At 39.4% G+C, this 24,131-nt stretch overlaps 1 long non-coding RNA gene across 6 annotated transcripts in view; it reads right to left on the bottom strand.

Moving 5' to 3' along the window:
- The window catches only part of LOC147344290 (uncharacterized), a 611,360-nt gene that overhangs the window by 366,602 nt on the left and 220,627 nt on the right, over positions 1-24,131 (bottom strand). For 3 of the 6 annotated variants that reach the window (XR_015155372.1, XR_015155376.1, XR_015155375.1), the window contains exon 4: positions 22,656-22,796. This is a non-coding gene — a long non-coding RNA (uncharacterized LOC147344290). The other 3 variants (XR_015155373.1, XR_015155371.1, XR_015155374.1) reach the window with 3 other exon arrangements.

Genomic DNA, 24,131 nt, shown 5'->3' with positions numbered 1-24,131 from the left:
GCCAAAGAATGCTCAAACTACCACACAATTGCACTCATCTCACATGCTAGTATGGAGAAGAAATGGCAACCCACTCCAGTATTCTTGCCTGGAGAATCCCAGGGATGGAGAAGCCTGCTGGGCTGCCATCTATGGGGTCGCACAGAGTTGGACATGACTGAAGGAACTTAGCAGCAGCAGCACCAGCACATGCTAGTAAAGTAATGCTCAAAATCTCCAAGCCAGGCTTCAACTATTTATGAACTGTGAACTTCCAGATGTTCAAGCTGGTTTTAGAAAAGGTAGAGGAATCAGGGATCAAATTCCCAACATCTGCTGGATCATCGAAAAAGCAAGAGCATTCCAGAAAAACATCTATTTTTGCTTTATTAACTAGGTCAAAGCCTTTGACTGTGTGGATCACAATAAACTGTAGAAAATTCTGAAAGAGATGGGAATACCATCCCACCTGACATGCCTCTTGAGAAATCTGTATGCAGGTCAGGAAGCAACAGTTAGAACTGGACATGAAACAACAGATGGTTCCAAATAGGAAAAGGAGTTCGTCAAGGCTGTATACTGTCACCCTACTTATTTAACTTACATGCAAAGTACATCATGAGAAACGCTGATCTGGATGAAACACAAGGTGGAATCAAAATTGCCGGGAGAAATATCAATAACCTCAGATATGCAGGTGACACTACCCTTATGGCAGAAAGTGAAGAAGAACTAAAGAGCCTCTTGATGAAAGTGAAAGAGGAGAGTAAAAAAGTTGGCTTAAAATTCAACATTCAGAAAACTAAGATCATGGCATCTGGTCCCATCACTTCATGGGAAATAGATGGGGAAATAGTGGAAACAGTGAAAAACTATTTTTTGGGCTCCAAAATCACTGCAGATGGTGACTGCAGCCATGAAATTAAAAGACACTTCTTGGAAGAAATGTTATGACCAACCTATATAGCATATTCAAAAGCAGAGACATTACTTTGCCAACAACGGTTCATCTAGTCAAGGCTATGGTTTTTCCTGTGGTCATGTATGGATGTGAGAGTTGGACTATAAAGAAAGCTGAACACCAAAGAATTGATACTTTTGAACTGTGGTGTTGAAGAAGACTCTTGAGAGTCCCTTGGACTGCAAGGAGATCCAGCCAGTCCATCCTAAAGGGAATCAGTCCTGAATATTCTTTGGAAGGACTAATGTTGAAGATGAAACTCCAATACTGTGGCCACTTGATGTGAAGAGCTGACTCATTTGAAAAGCCCCTGATGCTGGGAAAGATTGAAAGTGAAAGGATAAGGGGATGACAGAGGATGAGACGGTTTGCTGTCATCACCGACTCAATGGGCATGAGTTTGAGTAAACTCCAGGAGTTGGTGATGGACAGGGAGGCCTGGTGTGCCACAGATCATGGGGTCACAAAGAGTCAGACATGACTGAGCGACTGAACTGAACTGAAGGAAGCTAGAGATGGTGCCTTACCACAAAGACCCACCACCTACATGTTTCCTGTAAGAAAAATAAGATAACATGATTCTGAAAAGTGATTGATGAGATCCTAGAATGGGATGACTAGGCTGGGATTTTTGAAGGAGGAGGAGGAGAAGAATGAGGAGTGGGAGGAGAAGGGGAGAGGAAGAGGAAGGAGAAAGAAGAAGAAAGTGAAGGGGGAAGGAAAAGAAGAATCGTACTAGATCAAAGCAATACTAAATCAAAACATGATCTGCTGCTACATGCCAGAAATACACTCCCAGATCAAAATGTGCAACCATTGCTGTTATTTTGTTTTGCTTTGCTTTTGTACCAACTAGGTCAGGAGTGCTCAGAAGACCATTCTTTGAAACAGTCTGAGCAAGTAGAAGAGCAATGTCTGTCGTTTCACTCTCCTCACAGTCCCCTCAGTTGTGGAAGTCCCTATCTTTATACCAAGCGTGGCTTCCCAGGCCTTGCTGCCTATCACCTGGAGGCTGAAACGTGATTGATGATGTTATACATGGATCTGCTTCTGTCCTCATCACTTGGCATCTTTAAGCATCCTCAGCTTTCCTTTGTACTTTTCTTATTTTATCCCTATTTCCATGTGTCACTGACTATTCAATATATTTTTTGTTTCCATTGCAACATCTTATTAATAACCCTCTAAGTGACATTTTATGATTTGGTATAATAACAATCTTCTAATTACAAGGTCCTTCTCTTTCTGGTATTAGTATTTAAAGTCATGACTAACATCCCAAATGTTCATCACTTTGATTTGTATGCAATAGTTAACACAAGACATGTTGAAAGTGGATGGAACATGCAGGTAAGAGAATGAATTAATGGTTGTATGTATGGTTTTATCTAGGCTGTGGAATAGAGTTTACAGTCACTCAATTCATTTCTGGAAAACAAATGCTTGCCACACATGACAAAGAAATAACATCAGGGGCCAATTGTAACCATATATAAAAAACAATTTAATTTAATCCTTACTAATTCACAGACAGAAGTTCAGAGATAAGTTCATTTGTCCAAAAGCATATTTCAAGCAAATGACTGATCCAGGATTCAAATTCAGTCATTTGCAGTATCAATAGACGTCTTTATAAATATGAATTCAGCAGGAAAGAGAAAAAGGGAAGTGGGGGGCAGAAACAATGTCCCATCTATATCTACTACTATACACTCCCCACAAACTCTCCAAGATGACTCGAAATTCCAGGATGAAAGTTTTGATCCCTTTCTATAAAAGATTTTTCCACCAAAATACAAATATCAGTAACAAGAGAAAGATTAATTGTCAGCTCTCAGTCATCATCACATACAGGACAATTACATCTGGCTCTCCTCCTAAGGTTGACTTTGATAAGAACCAGAGGGAGCTAGTACCCAACATAAACAGCCTCCGGCTTAGGGGAGGTGGGAAGCTACTTTGGTGTTTTGGTCCTGGCATTGTGTAATGTATGCTTTCACACTGGCCTTCAGGGAAGTGTGACTAATTTAAGAAAATCTAATCCTAAAAAGAATTAGAAAAGAATAAAGACTGAAACATCTCTGCCCTGCCTCCATGTGTATTTCAATAATAATCCCTGACCGCTAAAGAGATGTTTATGACATCTGTTTAATGCTGCTTACATGGCCTTCTTCACAATGGCCTCTTCTTGGTCCCTTTGTATATAATATATTTCCTAAGAATTATTAACAAGGGGTGTGATCTTTGTCTTCAGATGTGGCTCCTGGTTTATAGAAAAACAATTCAAGAGCAAACAGATCTATGTTATGCCATCTAAAGAAATACTCATCCTAGAAGCAAACAAGGTATCAGTCAAAAATTATAGAGCAGGTCCAGTGGCTTTTAACAGTTATTTCATGGGAACAAAGTGAAAGAAGAGAAAGAGGCAGGGAAGTGGGAGTGGGGGTGACAGAGGGAAGCAAGGAGGGAGAGAAATAAAAAGCTTATCTCTATCTCTAAAACTCCTTCATTGTGCAGATTGGCTTTTTCCTATCCAGAGACTTCTAACTATTCTACCTATATAACCCATGCATCTGGGGTGAAACCTACGTCAAGCTCCATATTCCTATTGGAAACTTCTCTATTTCTGTATATGGTCATCAACTTAATGATATAACAGACATTTACTTCCTCAAGCAATAGGGTTCTCTCTCTTGAAAAACTCCATCATTCAAAACTATTTTTCAACATGACTATTGAGTGTAAAAGAACAGAAATTAGAGAAAAGGTAAACATAGCAAATGACCAATAAATGTCAACTATGATGATAGCAATGATTGATACTGATGATCAGAACCATTTTTGCTAACAAGTATCTGAAAGACATAATTGATATTGTGTGACTTATAATTTCCATATACGTGTGTATCTCTTTGCCTAATTAATTTTAAAGTGAGTGCACAATTTTGTTTGTGTATCACACACACAGTCTATGGCTTTGATACTTCCAATTAAATATTACACCAGAGACTTAAAGTTGATCATTTCTTTTAACTTTCTTTTCGTCCTTTCTACCCTTCTACCACCAACAGAAAAAGTAAATATTGACTCTAAGGAATCAGCATTCCCCAAATCTCATAACTCAGCCAAGACTCTTTCCACTGCAAACCAGAGGCCTCCCAATATGACAGTGCTCTCATGCTGAGGAAGCTCACGTTTACCTATGAGGGTCTTGACCAGAATGTTTTTCTCCTTCCTAGGAGAGTTAGCAGAAACCACATTGTTCAGTCCAGTCACTCAGTCGTGTCAAAGACTCAGAAACGTCTATCACTACCAAGACTTGGCTTCAGTCAGACTGTGTTCGCTTAAGTACCCGGGCGTGGTTGTGGGGAACTAGCTGTACTCCTTTTTTAGGAAAAGCGGGATATTTCACGAGTTCCACTGTGTCATTGTCCCACTGTGTTTGCTGTTTGTTTATTGCTTATGTGTTTCATTGTGTTGTTTGTTTATTGCTTTTTTAAAAAAGCAATCTAATGTATTTCACTGTGTTGTTCTTCATTCCTTTTTTTTAAAAAGCATACGCAAAATCAATTAGACAAATACATCAAACAAAACAACTCTCAGTTTTCTCGGTACCTGCATCCTAGTATAGCATACATGATAGACATCCAATACCTGATGTTTAACCATCAATTAACGAGCTTGTGGCCCTAATGAATCTCATTTGCTAATGATATCAGGTGTTTAGGAGGAAAAAAAGGAAATAGTATCTTTATGGCAAGTGCTGTTAAAAGATGAACTGAGGCACATTAAAATTTTAAGTTTATTTCAACAAAAATTAATGGGATCTGAGCAGTGCCAAACTGGAAGTGGTTAGGAGAACTCCACCCAGGGAAGCTCCAGGAGAGATTTTTTATAGAGAAGAGACAGGACAAAATAAGGAAATTATTCACTCAGTCAGTTCAGTTGTTTGTGATCAGTTGTCCTGAGGTTTCAATTTTGTAACCTTGAGGCATCTTCATGGTTAGAATTTGGTTTGCATAGGCACCACTTCAGTCTGTTGGCCTCTTTAATTAATTTAATAGTATGGACTCTGGATTTATGAGCAAATAAAATAAAGGGGGAGCTTGTTTAAAACAGAATCCATGTTCATGTTCCTATATGGCTCCTATAAGTCAGAACAGGGACATTGTTGATTTAATTAGATATGAGCAACAGATTCCTAAAAGGATGACAAATACCTTCTGATTAGTTAGTTCAGTCACTCAGTCCAGCTCTTTGCAACCCCCTGGACTGCAGCATCCCTGTCCATCACCAGCTCCTGGAGCTTGCTCAGGCTCATGTCCATCGAGCCAGTGATGCCATCCAACCATCTCATCCTCTGTCGTTACCTTCTATTGCTGCCTTCAATCTTTCCCAGCATCAGGGTATTTTTCAATGAGCCCATCAGGTAGCCAAAGTATTGGAGTTGCACCTTCAGCATTAGTCCTTTCAATGAACGTTGAAGACTGATTTCCTTTAGGATTGACTGGTTGGATCTCCTTGCAGTCCAAGGGACTCTCAAGAGTCTCCTCCAAACAAGTCTTCAAAAATTCTTCGGTGCTCAGCTTTCTTTATAGTCCAACTCTCACATCCATACATGACTGCTGGAAAAACCATAGCTTTGACTAGACAGACCTTTGCTGGCAAAGTAATGTCTCTGTATTTTAATATGCTGTCTAGGTTGGTCATAGCTTTTCTTCCAAGGAGCAAGAGTCTTTTAATTGCATGGCTGCAGTCACAATCTGCAGTGATTCTGGAGCCCCTAAAATGAAGTCTCTCACTGTTTCCACTGTTTCCCCATCTATTTGCCATAAAGGGACCAGATGCCATGATCTTAGTTTTCTGAATGTTGAGTTTTAAGTCAACTTTTTCACTCTCCTCTTTCCCTTTCATGAAGAGGCTCTTTAGTTCTACTTCGCTTTCTGCCATAAGGGTGGAGTCATCTGTGTATCTGAGGTTAGTGATATTTATCCCAGCAATCTTGATTCCAGCTTATGTTTCATCCAGCCCACTGTTTCTCATAGTGTACTCTGCGTATAAGTTAAGTAAGCAGGGTGACAACAGACAGCCTCAACGTATTCCTTTCCTGATTTGGAACCAGTCTGTTGTTCCATGTCTGGTTCTAACTGTTGCTTCTACCTACATACAGATTTCTCAGGAAGCAGGTACGGTGGTCTGGTATTCCCATTTCTTTGACAACTTCTCACAGTTTGCTGTGATCCACACAGTCAAAGGCTTTGGCATAGTCAATAAAGCAGAAGTAGATGTTTTTTTGGAATGCTCTTGCTTTGTCAGTAATCCAACGGATGTTGGCAATTTGATCTCTTGTTCCTCTGCCTTTTCTAAATCCAGATGGAAACCTGGAAGTTCATGTACTGTTGAAGTCTGGCTTGGAGAATTTTGAGCATTACTTTGCCAGTATGTGTGAGATGAATTGAAAGGTGTGGTAGTTTGAGCATTCTTTGGCATTGCCTTTCTTTGGGATTGGAATGAAAGCTGACCTTTTCCAGTCCTGTGGCCACTGCTGAGCTTTCCCAATTTGCTGGCATACTGAGTGCAGCATTTTCACAGCATCATCTTTTAGGATTTCAAAGAACTCAACTGGAATTCCATCACCTCCACTAGCTTTTTCATAGTGATGCTTCCTAAGACCCACTTGACTTTGCATTCCAGGATATCTGGCTCTAGGTGAATGATCACACCATCTTGATTATCTGGGTCATAAAGACCTTTTTTGTATAGTTCTGTGTATTCTTGCCACCTGTTCTTAATATCTTCTGCTTCTGTTAGGTGCATACCATTTCTGTCCTTTATTGTGTCCATTTTTGCATGAAATGTTCCCTTGGTATCTCTAATTTTCTTGAAGAGATCTTTAGTCTTTCCCATTTTGTTGTTTTCCTCTATTTCTTTGCATTGGTCACTGAGGAAGGCTTTCTTATCTCTCTGTGCTATTCTTTGAAACTCTGCATTCAGATGGGTATATCTTTCCTTTTCTCCTTTACCTTTAGCTTTTCTTCTTTTCTCAGCTATTTGTAAGGCCTCCTCAGACAACCATTTTGCCTTTTTGCATTTCTTTTTCTTGGGGATGGTTTTGATCCCTGCCTCTTGTACAATGTCATGACGTCCGTCCATAGTTCTTCAGGCGCTCTGTCCATGAGATCTAATTCCTTGAATTTACTTGTCACTTCCACTGCTGTCTATGCATAATAAACATGGAAAATCCACCCAGTAGAGGGGGCTGTAGGCCTAAGAGTTCTACCTGCCATGATATGCAAATGAAGCAAATTTTAAAATTCTACTAATCTTTATATCCTTCGAGATATTTGCTACAGCAAGAGATGTATCAAATATATCTATATATCCAATGTATCTTTTTATCTACTCTTCTACTCCATAGTTTTATAATCATCATCATAATATAGAAATTGGATTCTGAGTCAGGACATGGGTATGGAGACTAAGCAAAGGTAAGATTGCATTTAATTCTAGGAACTGATATGGGGGGGAAGTGAAGGGATTAGAAAGAACTATTTGAAGTACTTTTCCAAGAAGCTTGGAAAAGTTTGAAGTTTTACAGCAAGCTCATAAATCATTACAGTGAGTCAATTTTCTTGTTCGGGGTGAGGTTGTTAGCAAGCTCATACTGTGCTTAAAAAGTGTTGCCTTATGGTGCAGTGTGGTCTCCAGAGTGGGGGTGGAGTTGCATGGGACTTGATGGGGGCAGGCGGGTTGATCTGCATAACTGTTTTCAGAAACTCTGCACTGCTAAGTGCTGCTCAGTTTGTTTTGCACATGACCCAAAGAGCCTCTGGGGAAACAGTAGAGTTCATCGAAGTACCCAGGACACAAGAACAAAGACTCCACAGAAATAAGGGCACAGAAGAAACTTATTCAGAAAAATGATTGGCAAGATGCTTGAAGTTAGTTCTGAAGGCTGATTTTTAGTAGGACACATTATTTTGGCTATAACAGTTATCTGTCTTCTGACCCCCACATAATGTATTGATTAATCTCAGTTTTCTAAGGATATGGAAAAAGGCAACACTAAGACTAAGTCATAGGAAAGTCACTAATAGTTATAGCAATGATGGGGAGATGTCTCTTTTTCTCCAAGCTGCAGGCAATGAAACCCCAAATCCATCATGACTAGGATTTGGAGGCCAGAGATATGACAGAGCTAATGGTAGAGGCTCTTGAGCTGCTTTAATGGGTAAGGCCAGGAGGTGTCCCAGTGGAGGCCAATCTGCCAGCTCTAACTGGACCATTTGGATGGCCCCCAGAGAGACTGTACAAGGGCCCTGCTGTCTTGTACTGCAGGGGAGAATTTTAAGACCTGGGAATTCCAGTGGTGGTAACTCAGAGCCAAACAGATTCCAATCACACTCAGTAATATTATCCTTGCTTTTTTTTATAAAAATTCTCCCCAGGTTACATCTAACTAAAATAAAACATCCCAACATGATAAATTGATTTGCTGCAGGTTCCTGGGTTACCTTTGCCAGTGAAGACATATTACTTGTTTACTTTGTAAATCTGCCACAGGGGAAGTGGCCATTTCAAAATATGTTCAATGGGTTGGTCTTAATAGAAGAGCAAAATACATGAGATTTGCAATAACCTTCTCATTTGCCTTTAAGCATTTTCTTGAATTGACCAGCTAACGAAATAGCCAAAACTTGCTGTATTATTCAGTATGACTGCTTTCACTGAGTAGGATATCCACCTTCTTACTCCCTGCCCCCACTGTAACAACATTTCATTACACTCTTAAGTGGCCAACATTTGGCAATATAAATCTATTTTAACTTAAACCTTCGATCCCTTAAATATGTGGAGCATAATAGGTTCATGCAACGGATGAAATCATTTTAGAGGTAATACAGACTTTAGAAAATATGCAGTTAATACAACCATTTCATAGGTTGAAAACAGGGTTACAGATATTACTTAACTTTTCTAACGAGATTCAGCAGAGCCAGAAGCACATTTTAATTTCTGAACTTCAGTGTTCTATTTTTTAAGGTTAATGTAAGTTTTATCTTAATTAAAAATATAATAAGAATAGTACTATTGGTAATTTTTGTGAAATTTTGGTTACTATATTTTCAAATGCTTTCCGATATTAAAGTCTTTAAAGAAAATTGGCTAAGCTTCTGGTCTTAGGTTAAAACATACTCACAATATCACGGCCTCTGAGAAGGCCTTTAAGGATTGGGTGAAGATGGCTTAAATTTATGAAGATCAGCAAAATGAATTAATGTAACTCAATAATTTGGACCATTCAAATAAAAGTTCATGGTTCACTTCAGAAGGCTTTGAAAGGTAGAATAGCTGTATACTTTCTTAAATTAATAGAAATATAGAGCAGAAAAGAAGGAAGAAAGGGAGGGAGGAGAAGGAAAAGAGAGAAGCAAAGAAAAACAAGCGTTTGGGCTCTTACAAGATTTACCATTATTTTTCCACAGACCAAAGGGTATGATACTGAGGGTCACTCCAGCAGATCATTGACTAGAAACCTGATATGGAAATAAATTAGAGAAACAGTACACAACGCAGTACACACACTCTTTCTCTGCACCAGCCCCATGATTGAGTGGGGCGAGATGAGCAGCCAGCCTATTCAGATTGAAAATAGCTGCCTTTGACCCAGAGGAAGAAAAATGAAGTCCTTTATAAGGTAAGGCAGCAAAAAAAAAAAAAAAGCAAGAAGAAATGTTAGGCCATATCTCCACAGTGCACAGCCAATGAGTTCAGAGTCATATGAACAGTGTGATGGGGGAGAGGGTACATTACAGGAAGATTCTCTTCTGTACAGTTGTGGTCAGGGAATAGAAACCTCTTTGCTTCTTGAAACTTTTTCTTTCCTTTCTACCCCCAATTTATCTAATCCAAATAAAAATGTATAGACCAATTAATATAATCCCCGAATAATTATAACCCCAAACAGGGTACAGCATAAGTGTTATAATACATCTCATTTTTTATTTCTTAATTGGTGTGCAATGTAATGAAGATCCACTAAGTATAAGGCTATTCTCCTTGATGGGGCTATAGGGTATGATGACTATTTCTGTTCTCCTGAAGTTGAAAGTCCAATTAGAAAATAATCCTCATAAATGTATGTTTGTGGTGCAAGAGCCTTATTTAAGACAGATTACCTGGGTGAATTTCAAATTGTAATCATTGTCATTTTGGAACTTATAAACACTGAAAAATAAGACAGAATAATCAACAAACTAAAAATACTGAAGACTTTCTAAAAGGTGGACAGGTATAAACTGAACAAAGGAAGGAGACCACAGAACAGACCAAAATAGACGGGAAAAGATGGTTACAAAAGGAAGACATAATTTCAGAGGTTGTTCAAATTTGATTAGAGAAAATAAGAGGGCTCTGGGGACTTCACCAAGGTGCTTAAACTGAGAAACTCTTCTTAGAGCAGCAGGCTGGTTAGAATCTTCTGTTTTATGCTTTTCTAAACAGAAACTGTACCATTGGGAGTGGAAAGTAGGGCAGTGTTTCAGATGACTGAAACCCAGGAGGAACAGAGAGGTTCTTTGCCACAAATACAAAGCATTAGGCACAACTTCTTTAGGAGTATATGCTACCCAAGATTCCAGAAATAGGCTTCAGCAGTCAGAACTGGCATTCACATAAAGGAGAGCTGGGATTACAAATGGAAATTATAACCACACATATGAAAAGAACCAGTAACTCAAAGGAATGGCAGTTCATTCAACAAGAGGAAGAACTAACACCCACGGATTGGTACGAAACACTAATTCACAGAAACGTAATAATGATATTCCAAAAGACCAAAAACATGCTGAATGTTTTCAAAGAAGAAAAATTAATAATCAAACAAAAAAGAACATTTACTTATAAACACAATACACATCAAAGTAGCAACACCATTAACATGCAATACAAGACAAAATCGGTACCACTCTAAATTCTAACCATTAGTTTTAGTATGGGAGAGAATAATAAGGTAATTGGGGGCATCAAAAGCCTCAGAAGGAATACACCTATCAGTCCAGGTAGTACCTATCAGTCCATTTGGGAAATACATATATTCCAGGAGATATTGTAACAAGATTTAAAACATGAATTTAAAAATGAAAAAGACTCAGGTAGTATTGTAATCATTAGTATTTCAGTATTATTGGATCTTACGATACTCAAAATAGTGGCAAGCAAGTAAGACTTCTAACGAATTCAAGAAAGATTTAGTTGTACTGAATAATATAAAGATATTATAACATCTATCAATAAAATCTTATATGTAATCAATGTATTGGAAAAGGCATTGGGGGACTCTACCATGACCCATCTGTCTTGGGTGGCCCTACGCAGCATGGCTCATAGTTTCACTGAGTTAGACAAGGCTGTGGTCCATGTGATCAGTTTGATTAGTTTTCTGTGATTGCAGTTTTCATTCTGTCTGCCCTCTGAGGGATGAGGATAAGAGGCTTATGGAAGCATCCTAGTTCCAGAGACTGACTGTGGGGGAATCTGGATCTTGTTCTGATGGGCGGGGCCATGCTCAGTAAATCTTTAAATCCAATTATCTGTTGGTAGGTGGGGCTGTGTTCCCTCCCTGTTATTTGACCTGACACCAAACCATGGTGCAGGTAATGAAGATAATGACCTCCTTCAAAAGGTCCCAGGCACACTGCTGCAGTCAGTTCCCTCAACTGTGAAGCAGGCCACCACCAACCCACACCTCCACTGGAGACTCCTGGACACTCACAGGCAAGTCTGGGTCAGTCTCTTTTGGGGTCACTGTTCCTTTCTCCTGGGATCTGGTATGCACAAGGTTTTGTTTGTGCCCTCCAAGAGTTTGTTTCCCCAGTCCTGTGTTAAATTCTGTAATCTAATCACACTGTCCTCCAAAGTCAAATCCCCTGGGGGTTCTCAGTCCCTTCACCAGATCCCCAGGTTGGGAAATATGTTGCGGATCCCAGAACTATCTTAACAGTTTGACCATTTATTTGGTATAATTGCTCTGCAGTGGAAGTGACAAATAGATTCAAGGGATTAGATCTAATAGACAGAATACCTGAAGAAATATGGACAGAGGTTCTTGACATTGTACAGGAGGCAGTGATCAACATCATCCCCAAGAAAAAGACATGCAAAAAGGCAAAATGGTTTTCTGAGGAGGCCTTACAAATAGCATGAAAAGAAGAGAAGCCAAAGTTAAAGGAGAAAAGGAAAGATATACCCATTTGAATGCAGAGTTTCAAAGAATAGCACGGAGAAAAATAAAACCTTCCTCAGTGATCAATGCAAAGAAAGAGAGGAAAACAACAGAATAGGAAAGACTAGAGATCTCTTCAAGAATATCAGAGATACCAAGGGAATATTTCATGCAAAGATGGGCACAATAAAGGACAGAAATGGTATGGACCTAACAGAAGCAGAAGATATTAAGAAGAGGTGGCAAGAATACACAAAAAAACTGTACAAAAAAGATTATCATGACCCAGATGACCATGATGGTGTGATCACTCACCTAGAGCCAGACATTCTGGAAAGCAAAGTCAAGTGGGTCTTAGGAAGCCTCACTACAAACAAAGTTAGCAGAGGTGATGGAATTCCAGTTGAGCTATTTCAAATCCTAAAAGATGGTGCTGAGAAAGTGGTGCACTCAATATGCCAGCAAATTTGGAAAACTCAGCAGTGGCCACAGGACTGTAAAAGGTCAGTTTTTGTTCCAGTCTCAAAGAAAGTGAAGTGAAGTCACTCAATCATGTCTGACTCTTTGGGACCCCATGGGCTGTAGCCCAGCAGGCTCCTCCATTCATGGAATTTTCCAGGCAAGAGTACTGGAGTGAGTTGCCATTTCCTTCTCCAGGGGATCTTCCTGACCCAGGGATCAAACCCCGGTCTCCTGCATTGCAGGCAGATGCTTTACTGTCTGAGCCACCAGGGAATCCCCGATCTCAAAGAAAGGCAATGCCAAATAATGTTCAAATTACCATACAATTGCATTCATCTCATATGCTAGCAAAGTAACGCTCAAAATTCTCCAAGCCAGGCTTCAGCAATACGTGAATGGTGAGCTTCCAGATGTTCAAGCTAGATTTAGAAAAGGCAGAGGAACCAGAGATTAAATTGCCAACATCCTTTGGATCATCGAAAAGCAAGAGAGTTCCAGAAAAACAACTATTTCTGCTTTATTGACTAGGCCAAGGCCTTTGACTGTGTGGATCACAAAAAGCTATGGAAAATTCTGAAAGAGATGGGAATACCAGACCCCCTGACCTACCTCCTGAGAAATCTGTATGCAGGTAGAAGCAACAGTTAGAACTGGACATGGAATAGCAGGTTGTTCCAAATCAGGAAAGGAGTACATTGTCACCCTGCTTATTTAACTTATATGCAGAGTACATCATGAGAAAATCTGGGCTCTATGAAGCACAAACTGGAATCAAGATTGCCAGGAGAAATATCAATAACCTCAGATATGCAGATGACACCACCCTTATGGCAGAAAGTGAAGAAGAACACTAAAGAGCCTCTTGATGAAAGTGAAAGAGGAGAGTGAAAAAGTTGACTTAAAGCTCAGCATTCAGAAAACTAACATCATGGCATCTGGTCCCATCACTTTATGGCAATTAGATGGGGAAACAGTGGAAACAGTGAGAGACTTTACTTTTTTGGGCTCCAAAATCACTGCAGACGGTGATTGCAGCCATGCAATTAAAAGACTCTTGCTCCTTGGAAGAAAAGCTATGACCAACCTACACAGCATATTAAAATACAGAGACATTACTTTGCCAACAAAGGTCTGTCTAGTCAAAGCTATGGTTTTTCCAGCAGTCATGTATGGATGTGAGAGTTGGACTATAAAGAAAGCTGAGAGCCAAAGAATTGATGCTTTTGAACTGTGGTGTTGGAGAAGACTCTTGAGAGTCCCTTGGACTGCAAGGAGATTCAACCAGTCCATCCTAAAGGAAATCAGTCCTGAATATTCATTGGAAGGACTGATGGTGAAGCTGAAACTCTAATACTTTGTCCACCTAATGCAAAGAATGGGCTCATTAGAAAATATCCTGATGCTGAGAAAGATTGAAGGCAGGAGGAGAAGGGGACAACAGAGGATAAGATGGTTGGATGGCATCACTGATGTAATGGACATGAGTTTGGGCAAGCTCTGGGAGTTGGTGATGGACAGGGAAGCCTGGCGTGCTGCAGTCCATGGGGTTGCAAAGAGTCGGACATGACTAAACGACTGAACTGAACTGAACTAATGACTCTCCCCTAAAGGGGTTGACCTTATCATTTTTGCAAGTAAGGTAAAAATAATGATTCCACAAAATTATTGAAAGAAAATACAAAGTGATTATTGATGAAAAAATTGAGTCACCACTAGAACAGTAGTTCTTAAAATGATGTGCCCTAACCAGCAACATCATTATCACCTGGAAATTTTTTAATAATGAAAATTCCTGGGTCCTACCCCAGAACTAATGAATCAGAAACTCCGAAAGCAAGGCCTAGCAGCCACTGTTTTAACAAGCCCTCCAGATAATTCTGATAAACTCTGAAATGTGAGACACTCCACACTCAAGTAATAGAAAGAGAATTTACAACTTGAAAAATAATAGTAAAGAAAAAATGAACTACAAAAAGTGCCAATTAATCCAGTAAAAACCAGATTAGGCTGGGCCCGGGGGGAAGCCCATAATAACATGTAGTGACCAGAAGATGTTATTGAAAGAGTTCAACACAGAAAAGTGATCACAATGAAAAGGCAAAGTAAAATTGATTTACTTTTAGATTGAGTAAATTTTAAAAACAGGTGCATTCTGGTAACAGATGACACAAAAAAAGTGAGAGAAAAATGGTTTAAGAAGCAGAGAGTAGATAATAATCTGGCAAATTCATATGTTTAAAAAAAGGAGGTATAGCAACATCAACATCCAACCAAACAAAATTTTAGGTGTATGTGTTAAATGGAACAAAGAGAGATTATTCTATTTGATGAAAATTAAACTTGTCATAATGATGCAAAAATGAGTGTTTAATGGACCTACCAGTGTGGATTTTAAATATATAAAGCAAACAGTGGTAGAAATGTAAGAAGAAATAAATCCAAAATTATACTTGTTTTAAAATATCTCTCAGGGAAAAATGGGATTCTAGGGTGGAGAAAGTACCTTTTACTTTCAAATGAATTTACAGGTTATAAATGAACCATCCTCATTTCAAAAAATACAAAAATCTAATATTAGAAATAAAGCTTCTCCTTGATCACCTATCCCAATCCCAGTCTTTTCTCAGTTACTCTGTGAGTTTAGTATTATCCTTCTAAATGTTATATTTTTTAATCACATTCATCCAATAAATGGATCTATAAAAACACACAATTTTGTCTCATTTGCTTATTTGAGTTTGGCTAAATTTATGTAAATGAAATGTTTACATATTAATATGCATACTTCTTTTTGTTGTTGTTGCTGTTGAACTCTTGGAGTGAAAGATGTCTCACTTGGAGATCTTTCCATGTCAGGATATAAACCTACCTCATTTTATTTAACTGTTCCTTATCCCAGTGTGGGACGTCCCAGGTGGCACTAGTGGTAAAGAATCTGTCTGCCAATGCAGGAGACACGACAGTCACAGTCCCTGGAATAGGATGTGGCAACCTACTATGGTATTCTTGCCTGGAAAACCCCATGGACATAGCAGCCTGGTGGGCTACAGTCTGTGCGGCTGCAAAGAGTCAGACACAACTGAGCACACGAACACACAGAACCCAATATACTACTGTTTATCTTACTATTTCCCTGTTGATGAACAATTAAAATGAAAGTGAAAGTGTTAGTTGCTGAGTCATGTCCAACTCTTTGGAAACCCATGGACTGTAGCCCACCAGGCTCCTCTGTCCATGGAATTCTCCAGGCAAGAATACTGGAATGGGTAGCCATTCCCTTCTCCAGAGGACCTTCCAGACCCAGATATCAATCCTGGGTCTCCCACATTGCAGGCAGATTCTTTAGCATCTGAGCCACCAGGGAAACCCTACACTGTTTCTAAATTTTAGGCCACTGTGAGTATCCTTATGCTCACATACACATGATTTATTTCTGTTGGATACACAGATACCTGGAAGCAAGATTATTAGAGTGAAGAGCATGTTCATTTAAAATATTAATGAATTATGACACATTCCTCTCCAAAGTGTTCATTTAAAATATTAATGAATTATGACAAATTCCTCTCCAATTTTTCCTCTCCAAAATTCCTCTCCAGTACAGCACAAGAGTACCTATTTCCCCAGAGCTTTATTAACACTCCATATTAAATAAAGTTTTGCCAAATAATGAGTAAAATCTTACCTTATTGTTGGTATTATTTGCACTCCTCTTATTGGGAAATGATCATCTTTCACGTTTATTGTCCTTTTGTATTTGCCCTTTTGTGAAATGCCTTATTGCATACTGGATTTTTTTATTTTTAAATTCTGTCTCACTGATTTTTATCCTGTTGAATTGTAGGATTATTTATATATTTGGTACAATTGTATATTACTTTTATGGCAAATATTTTTGCAAATATGGCACTTGGTTTTTAACTTTGTAATGATACATGGATGTTCTCTCTTTCAAAATATACAGTTTGTATTTTGCACATTTTTATTCATGTATTAAAAGTGCTTTTAAATTGTTATTGCAAAAACTGCAAACCTGATGACAAAGAAATAGAGATGAAGGAGGATTTATTCAGTCCTTCTAAAGAGATGAAGAGAAACTTTTCAAGGAAGATAATGCTGGAGTTATCCAGGTTTCCAAAATGGGATGGACAGGCGACAAGAGTCTAAGTGCAGTGTTGGGGTAGAGCAAAATCTCTATTCAGGTCGCCGTGTAGATTGACTACTCAGGACATATAAGGGTATGGAGACAAATGGTGTGGAGGGAGGGCAGGGATCTGAAGAGGATGCCTGGTTCAGCATTTAGACTCTTTTCGGTATCCAGAAATAGCAATTGGGCTTCCCAGGTAGCACAGCAGTGAAGAATCTGCCTGCCAATACAGGAGATGTGGGTTTGATCCCTGGGTTAAGAAGATCCCCTAGAGGAGGAAATGGCACCCCACTTCCGTATTCTTGCCTGGAAAATCCCATGGATGGTGAGTATAGTCCATGGGGTCTCAAAGAGTCAGACACGACTGTTTGACAATGTCACTTCAGGAGTAGAGCTTACCTGGGAATTACAAGGTAAACACTGGCCTCCAAGTAGAAATTTGCTTCTTCAAGGAAAGAAGACCAATTAACAAAACGTTTTGTGGAATGAATGGAATGGGAACTCATGCTCATCCGTGTAGCCCAAACCTGTGGCAGTTTAGGTCTAAGTTACATCTGAGAAGCCCACTGTAAGTATTCACTATACTTGACTCTGACCTTTTCCACCACCAGCCTTATACTTATCTGGGTTTAGATTGCCTGAGTGAGAAGCCTCAGATTCAAATTCCAATCTGGATGCTAATTAGTTGTAAACTTCAGGCAAGTTACTTACTCTCTTGAGATCAATTTCCTCATCTGTGAGATGAATGCCAAAGTGACTTAGTCCTAAATTTTCCTCATACTGTAATTTTATCTTTCAAACGTTTTGAAAGTTGAATACAACAAGCCATAAAGAACACTTTGCATTTAATAAACAATATAAAAACTGAAGGCATTGTTAGTTTTTGAGCATCCAGCTTTCTTGATACTTACTGAACAAGAAGAGAATGTTAAGAAGTGTTTATTAATGTGTCTGATTTGCTATCAAAGCTGACAGGCAGAGTAGACAGTTTTTCAAAGACAACATAGAGATGACCAGCAGGCACATGAAAAGATGATTAACATCACTAATTATCAGAGAAATGCAAATCAAAATTGCAATGAGATACCACCTCATATCTATCTGAATGGTTACTCTCAAAAAATCTACAAACAGCAAATATTGACAGGGATGTGAAGAAAAGGGAATATTAGTACACTCCAGGACTCTTGCCTGGAAAATCCGGTGGACGGAGGAGCCTGGAAGGCTGCAGTCCATGGGGTCGCTGAGGGTCGGACACGACTGAACGACTTCACTTTCACTTTTCACTTTCATGCATTGGAAAAGGAAATGGCAACCCACTTAACTCTTCTTGCCTGGAGAATCCCAGGGACGGGGGAGCCTGGTGAGCTGCCGTCTATGGGGTCACACAGAGTTGGACACGACTGAAGTGACTTAGCAGCAGCAGTACACTATTGGTAGGAATGTAAATTGATCCAGTCACTATTGAAAACAGTATGGAGGTTCCTCAAAAAACTAAAAATAGAACACCATAAGATCCAACAGTTCCACTCCTGGGTACATATCTGAAGAAAAGAAAAATACTAATAAAAAGATACATGAACCCCAATGTTCATAGCAGCATTTTTTTTTTTTAACAATAGCCAGGGAATGGAAGTAACTGAAGTGCCTGTGAACAGACAAATGGATAAAGATACACACACACTCACATACGCACACCCAGAATACTACTCAGTCACAAGATAAAGAATAAAATTAGCAATTTGCAACAACATGGATGGACTAGCAGGGTATTATGCTTAGTGAAATAAGTCTTTGTGACCCCAAGAACAGTAGCCCGCCAGGCTCCTCTGTCCGTGGCAAGAATACTGGAGTGGCTTGTCATTCCTTTCTCCTGGAGATTGAACATGGGTTTCCTGCATTGCAGGCAGGTTCTTTACGATCTAAGACATCAGGGAAGCCCAAGTCAGACAGAAAAACAATTACTGTAAGTTATCAATTGTGGAATCTAAAAAATAAAACAATTGAATGAGTATAACAAAATAGACACATTGATTTAAAGAACAAACTAGTAGCTGCCAATGGGGAGAGACAAGGGTGGAGGGGCAAGATAGGAGTAGGAGATTAAGACATACAAAATAAATAAGCTACTAGCATATATTGTTGGAGTAGGAAATGGCAACCCACTCCAGGACTCTTGCCCAAGAATTCCATGGACAGAGGAGCCTGGTGGGATACAGTCCATGGGGTCCCAAAGAGTCGGACATGACTGACAACTGAGCACAGGATATACTGTACTCCACCACAGCTTCCCTGGCGGCTCACACAGTAAAGAATTTGCCTGCAATGCAGAAGACCCGGGTTTGGTCCCTGAGTCCGGAAGATCCCCTGGAGAAGGGAGTGGCAATCTACATCAGTATTCTTGCCTGGAGAATTCCACAGACAGAGGAGCTGGGTGAGCTATAGTCCATGGGGTTGTAAAGAGTTGGACACGACTCAACGACTAACACACACATACATATATCCTAGGGTATATTGTATAGCACAGGGAACATAGCCAATATTTTATACTAACTTTAAATGGAGTAAAATCTGTAATCACTATATTATATACCTGAAACTAATATAATATTGTAAATCAACTCCACTTGAATAAAATAAATTTCGGTAGGGAAAAAAGAGAAAATAAAAGAGAATAAGAAAATAATTTTAAAATCATTTTGGCAGTGAAATTAAGAGAAAAAAATCTGAAGTGATTAAAACTACAGATCAACCAATGAAAGAGGGGAACATGCAACACCTCTTTTTAATGCCTCCAGATAATCTCAACGGGGGAAAAAAGATAATTGTGACGGGAGGGCCCAAGAGCAAGCAGCACAGATAACAGAATCAGGCTTGCCAAGGAGAATGGAAGCCTCCTCTTCCTCTAAAAAGAAGTAAGGACAAGAGATCTGATGTGGAAACAGAGGTAGGGAGGGGAACAGGACAACAGGCGGGTGATAAGTGGTGAGGCTCACATACAGGGTCCCAGATTCAGCACATACCAAAATAGGATACCCAGTCATACATGAATTTCAGATAAGCAACAGATAATTTTTTAGTGAAAGTATGTCCTGAACAATAAAAAGTCCCTCCCTCAAGTTATTGTTTATCTGAAATTCAAATGTAGCTGGACATCCAGTATTTTATTAGACAATTCTGTTCAGTTCAGTCACTCAGTCGTGTCCGACTCTTTGCGACCCCATGGCCTGCAGCACGCCAGGCCTCCCTGTCCATCACCAACTCCCAGAGTTTACTCAAACTCATGTCCATTGAGTCGGTGATGCCACCCAACCATCTCATCCTCTGTTATGCCCTTCTCCTCCTGCCTTCAATCTTTCCCACCATCAGGGTCTTTTCCAGTGAGTCAGTTCTTCGCATCAGGTGGCCAAAGTATTGGAGTTTCAGCTTTAACATCAGTCCTTCCAATGTACATTCAGGACTGATTTCCTTTAGGATGGACTGGTTGGATCTCCTTGCAGTCCAAGGGACTCTCAGAGTCTTTTCCAACACCACAGTTCAAAAGCATCAATTCTTTGGTGCTCAGCTTTCTTTATAGTCCAACTTTCACATCCATACACGACTACTGGATCTGATCTTAAGAGTGATCTACAGGCAAGACAAGTGATGAAAACTTGGAGCTCTAGTTAAAGATGGAAAAATATCCAGCTGTCAACTATACATCTCTTAAATGACCCACAGGCTCTTCTTAATAAATCAAAAACTGAACCCCTGAGTTACCCAGGCAAGAAATCTTGCCCTGATGGGTTCTTCTACCTGCTGCCAAAATCTAGTTCATGAGCAAGTGGGTACAGAGCTATTTCTTCAAGATATGTCTCAAGCTCCATCCCCACTTCTACCACTGTTCTTCAGGACACCTAGATCTCTGGTCTGCATGTGCTATGCTCGGTCATGTCCAGCTCTTTGCAACCCCATGGTCTGCAGCCCCCCAGGCTCCTCTGACCATGGAATATTCTCCAGACAATAGTAGAATGGGTTGCCATTTCCTATTCCAGAGGATCTTCCTGACCCAGGGATCAAACCCACATCTGCGTGTCTGCTGCATTGGCAGGTGGATTCTTAACCACTCTACCACCTAACTTCTGGCCTGGGTTAATCCAACTGACCAGAATGGACACATACCCTCTTCAACATTTTCCTCATTATGAGTGAATCATTGTATTTCCCTGCATACAAACCCTTGGTTGCATCCCCTTCAATTTCATACAGAATCAGACTCCTTACTATTGCCCACAAGGCTGAACGTGATCCAGCAGCTGCACACTGCCCCCCTCTGCCCGCATACTACTTCTCCACTCAGCTCACTTGACTTCTTGAATATGCTGGTCTTACCTTGTTGGTGCATCTGCATTCATGGCTACTCTTGGTTTTCTTTTAGGTTTTATCTAAATATGACCTCTGTAGAGACACCTTTCATGCTGACCTTCTCCAAAGTGGGTCAAGCAAGCAGAGCACCAATTTGACTTCCTCCAATGACACCAACCTTGAGAAACGATAGGAGTGACTTTGAAGGGCATTTCTGAATCCCAGGTAGATGAATCAAAAAAGGACCATCTGGTCTGTAGTCCTTCTTATATTTCCTATAGGGTTTCTATTCTAACCAAACTAGCTTACCTACTTTGCCAGTTCATTACATGTACAAGTATTTGCACATATCCTTCCCCTATTAAATTGCCTTCCCTGGACTTTCAATGGCCATTGTGCCATTTTCTTTCAAGTTCAACTTAAGTTCTACTTCCTTTATTAAATTCTAGAGCATCCCTCTGGCCTTCCTAACCTCCACCTCCACTGTGCTGTGTTGTGAGGCAGAGAATGCTGACACACACCACCTGTACCACTGACAAGCTTAGTGACTTAACTTCTCAGAGCTTTAGATTCCACATCAATGAAAAATGGCTTAAGTGATGATATTTACAGTTTGGGACAGAATAAAAGAAGATATAATAGCATAGTTCCTAGAACACAGCAGACAAGTTACATTTGTTTCCATTTTCCTTTGCCTTTCTCTTGTTTGATTCTTAGAATACACCACCACAGAATCTGACAATTCATATATATTGATAACAGCAAACTGATAAGGCAGTAAATTAACAGAGTCCTAGGACCAGCAAGAAATTTGAAAATCACCAGGCCCCTGAGTAGCATCTCCCTAGGTCTTTCCATTCCAGTGCACTTATTTTTTTCTTAAATGCTTTCAGGATGATGATGATATGAACTCAGCCCTAAGACTCTCCAAAAAGAATTGCAAGCTGAGACTTATTCATATCTCATCACAGAGACACTTGGAAGAAGAATATTCCTGCCCCTTTACTCCCTAAACACCCATCTGCTACATGTGAAGCATCAGAATTTGTTGGCAATGTTGAAGATTTTGACGAACCGGAAAAACTTTGTTCCAGATGTTTACTCTTTAAGACAGATATCTTTAAGGTAATTAATATCAATTGACATCCATCCTTGCTTCTAAACTATATTTGCTTTAATCTAGAATGAAAGACTTCAGTTTCCCAAAATGCTTCATTTTCAATGTCTAAAAATTATTTTGAATTTTTTAACTTGAAAAAAAAACTGCTTACCTGTTTTTCTCTCTTAGCAAGAAAAGATTCTCAGTGAAGAGGAAGAAAGAGGCCTTTTTTGTTTTTCTTTTCCAGAAGTATCCAAATTTTGGAAATGAAAAAGAGCATGCATTTTAATTCTTAAGAGATGAGAGTAGATAAAAAAGTATTGCCTATGACATGACTATAAGACACAGCACTGCAGTTTATCAGGTGTAAAGTATTCACTTCTCATCATTGTCTTATGTATCACAAAATGAAATCTGGTCAGAGAATTCACAATCCTACCTGAATGCATCCTCCAGTTTCATTGGAAGTCTTTGGAACTTTCAAGCATCTTCTCTTTCCCATCTTCCTAATGGTCCCTTTCTGGACGTGGTACAAGATCCAGAGCCTTCTCCTTGCAAATCAGATTCTTTCTGACGCCAGCTGTACAATAAACAGATTGGAGATTTCAACACTCTTTCCCTTCACCCTCTCTATCCGTCCAAGCAAAGATTTTTTCATCAGCTGGAAGGTGGGAGAATTGGAATCATCCTTCAGGTTCTGTTTGGCAAGTAACGTGACTCTGAGTAGATCCAGATTAGTAAACTTGAAAGAGGAAACCCTATTTTGCAAGGGGATTTGGTTATAATCAGTTTATTCATTTCTGCAGAGAATTATTTAAGTGGAAGGAAGGGGGTGACTTGATCAGCTAGACTGGGGCACTCTCACAGCCTATCAAACAGTTTAATTTATTTATATTTATTTTACATTTATGCTCAGCAGGGGAACCTCTTGAGGAAAGTACACTATGCATACATACTAAACACCAGTTACATCGCTTTCCATGTTCTGTCTCCTCACAAAACATGATTGGAACACAATAAATATGAAAATAGGAAATGCATTAAAATAAAATGTTATTAGTTAAAGCAGTTATAGAAACTTCTTATACATAATCATAAAGCCCTGGCTCTCATGACAGCAGACAGGATGTTTCAGGAAATTTCTCCCATGGAGACCAGATAGGCCGCAGGCATTATAAAATCCCTCTGTTCATTTAAAGTAAATTTATTTCAGCTGCGAAGAAGAGCTAAACTATCATCACCTCACACATCTTCTTTGATAGACTTACAGGGGAGAGAAAACAAGAGCCAACAGAGAAGTTGGGCCCTCAATTTAGGATTAGCGTTCACCAACACAAATGCAGGAGAGAGTGATTTTCAAGTTTTTATCACCTGTATAACATAATCATGAAAAAAGAATAATGATTCAGTTTATACATTTTTACCTATTTCTTCAGAAAACAGTTTGTGACGTGACCTTGAGCAAGCTCTTTATCCTTAGGAAGTTCACTCTTACCCCCATAATATAGAACTAGGGTGGAGTCTGCAGGGAGGTATAGTCTTTAAAGTCAGATGGACCTGAGTTTGTAACCCCCACTCCATCAATTAATAACTCAGTACCTTTATGCGATTTACCTAACTTCTCTGGCACTTTTTTGTTTATACAGTTTAGATAAATAGATTGGTGAGTAGGATGATAATGGGTGTCTAATGAATATTAATGAGGCAACACGTATAGCAACAGATTGAGTAGCTATTATTATAGCATTTACTGTGCATCATGTGCACACAGAAACACTGGCAGAAGATTATTGGAAGATGAATTCAAAGAAGTTAACTATCTGTATTTGCATATAGGGCACTACTGAAAGACACACACAGGACAAAACTTTTTAAATTACAAATGCATGATATTAAATCTTGGCCCTTAGGTTGC

Source organism: Bos grunniens, chromosome 26 (assembly GCF_055505025.1).
Source record: "Bos grunniens cultivar Pamir isolate PY7600 chromosome 26, Bosgru_T2T1.0, whole genome shotgun sequence".
NCBI classification, from domain to species: Eukaryota; Metazoa; Chordata; class Mammalia; order Artiodactyla; family Bovidae; genus Bos; species Bos grunniens.
Note: the sequence above shows the minus strand (reverse complement) of the source record. Positions and strands in the feature narration are given on the sequence as shown.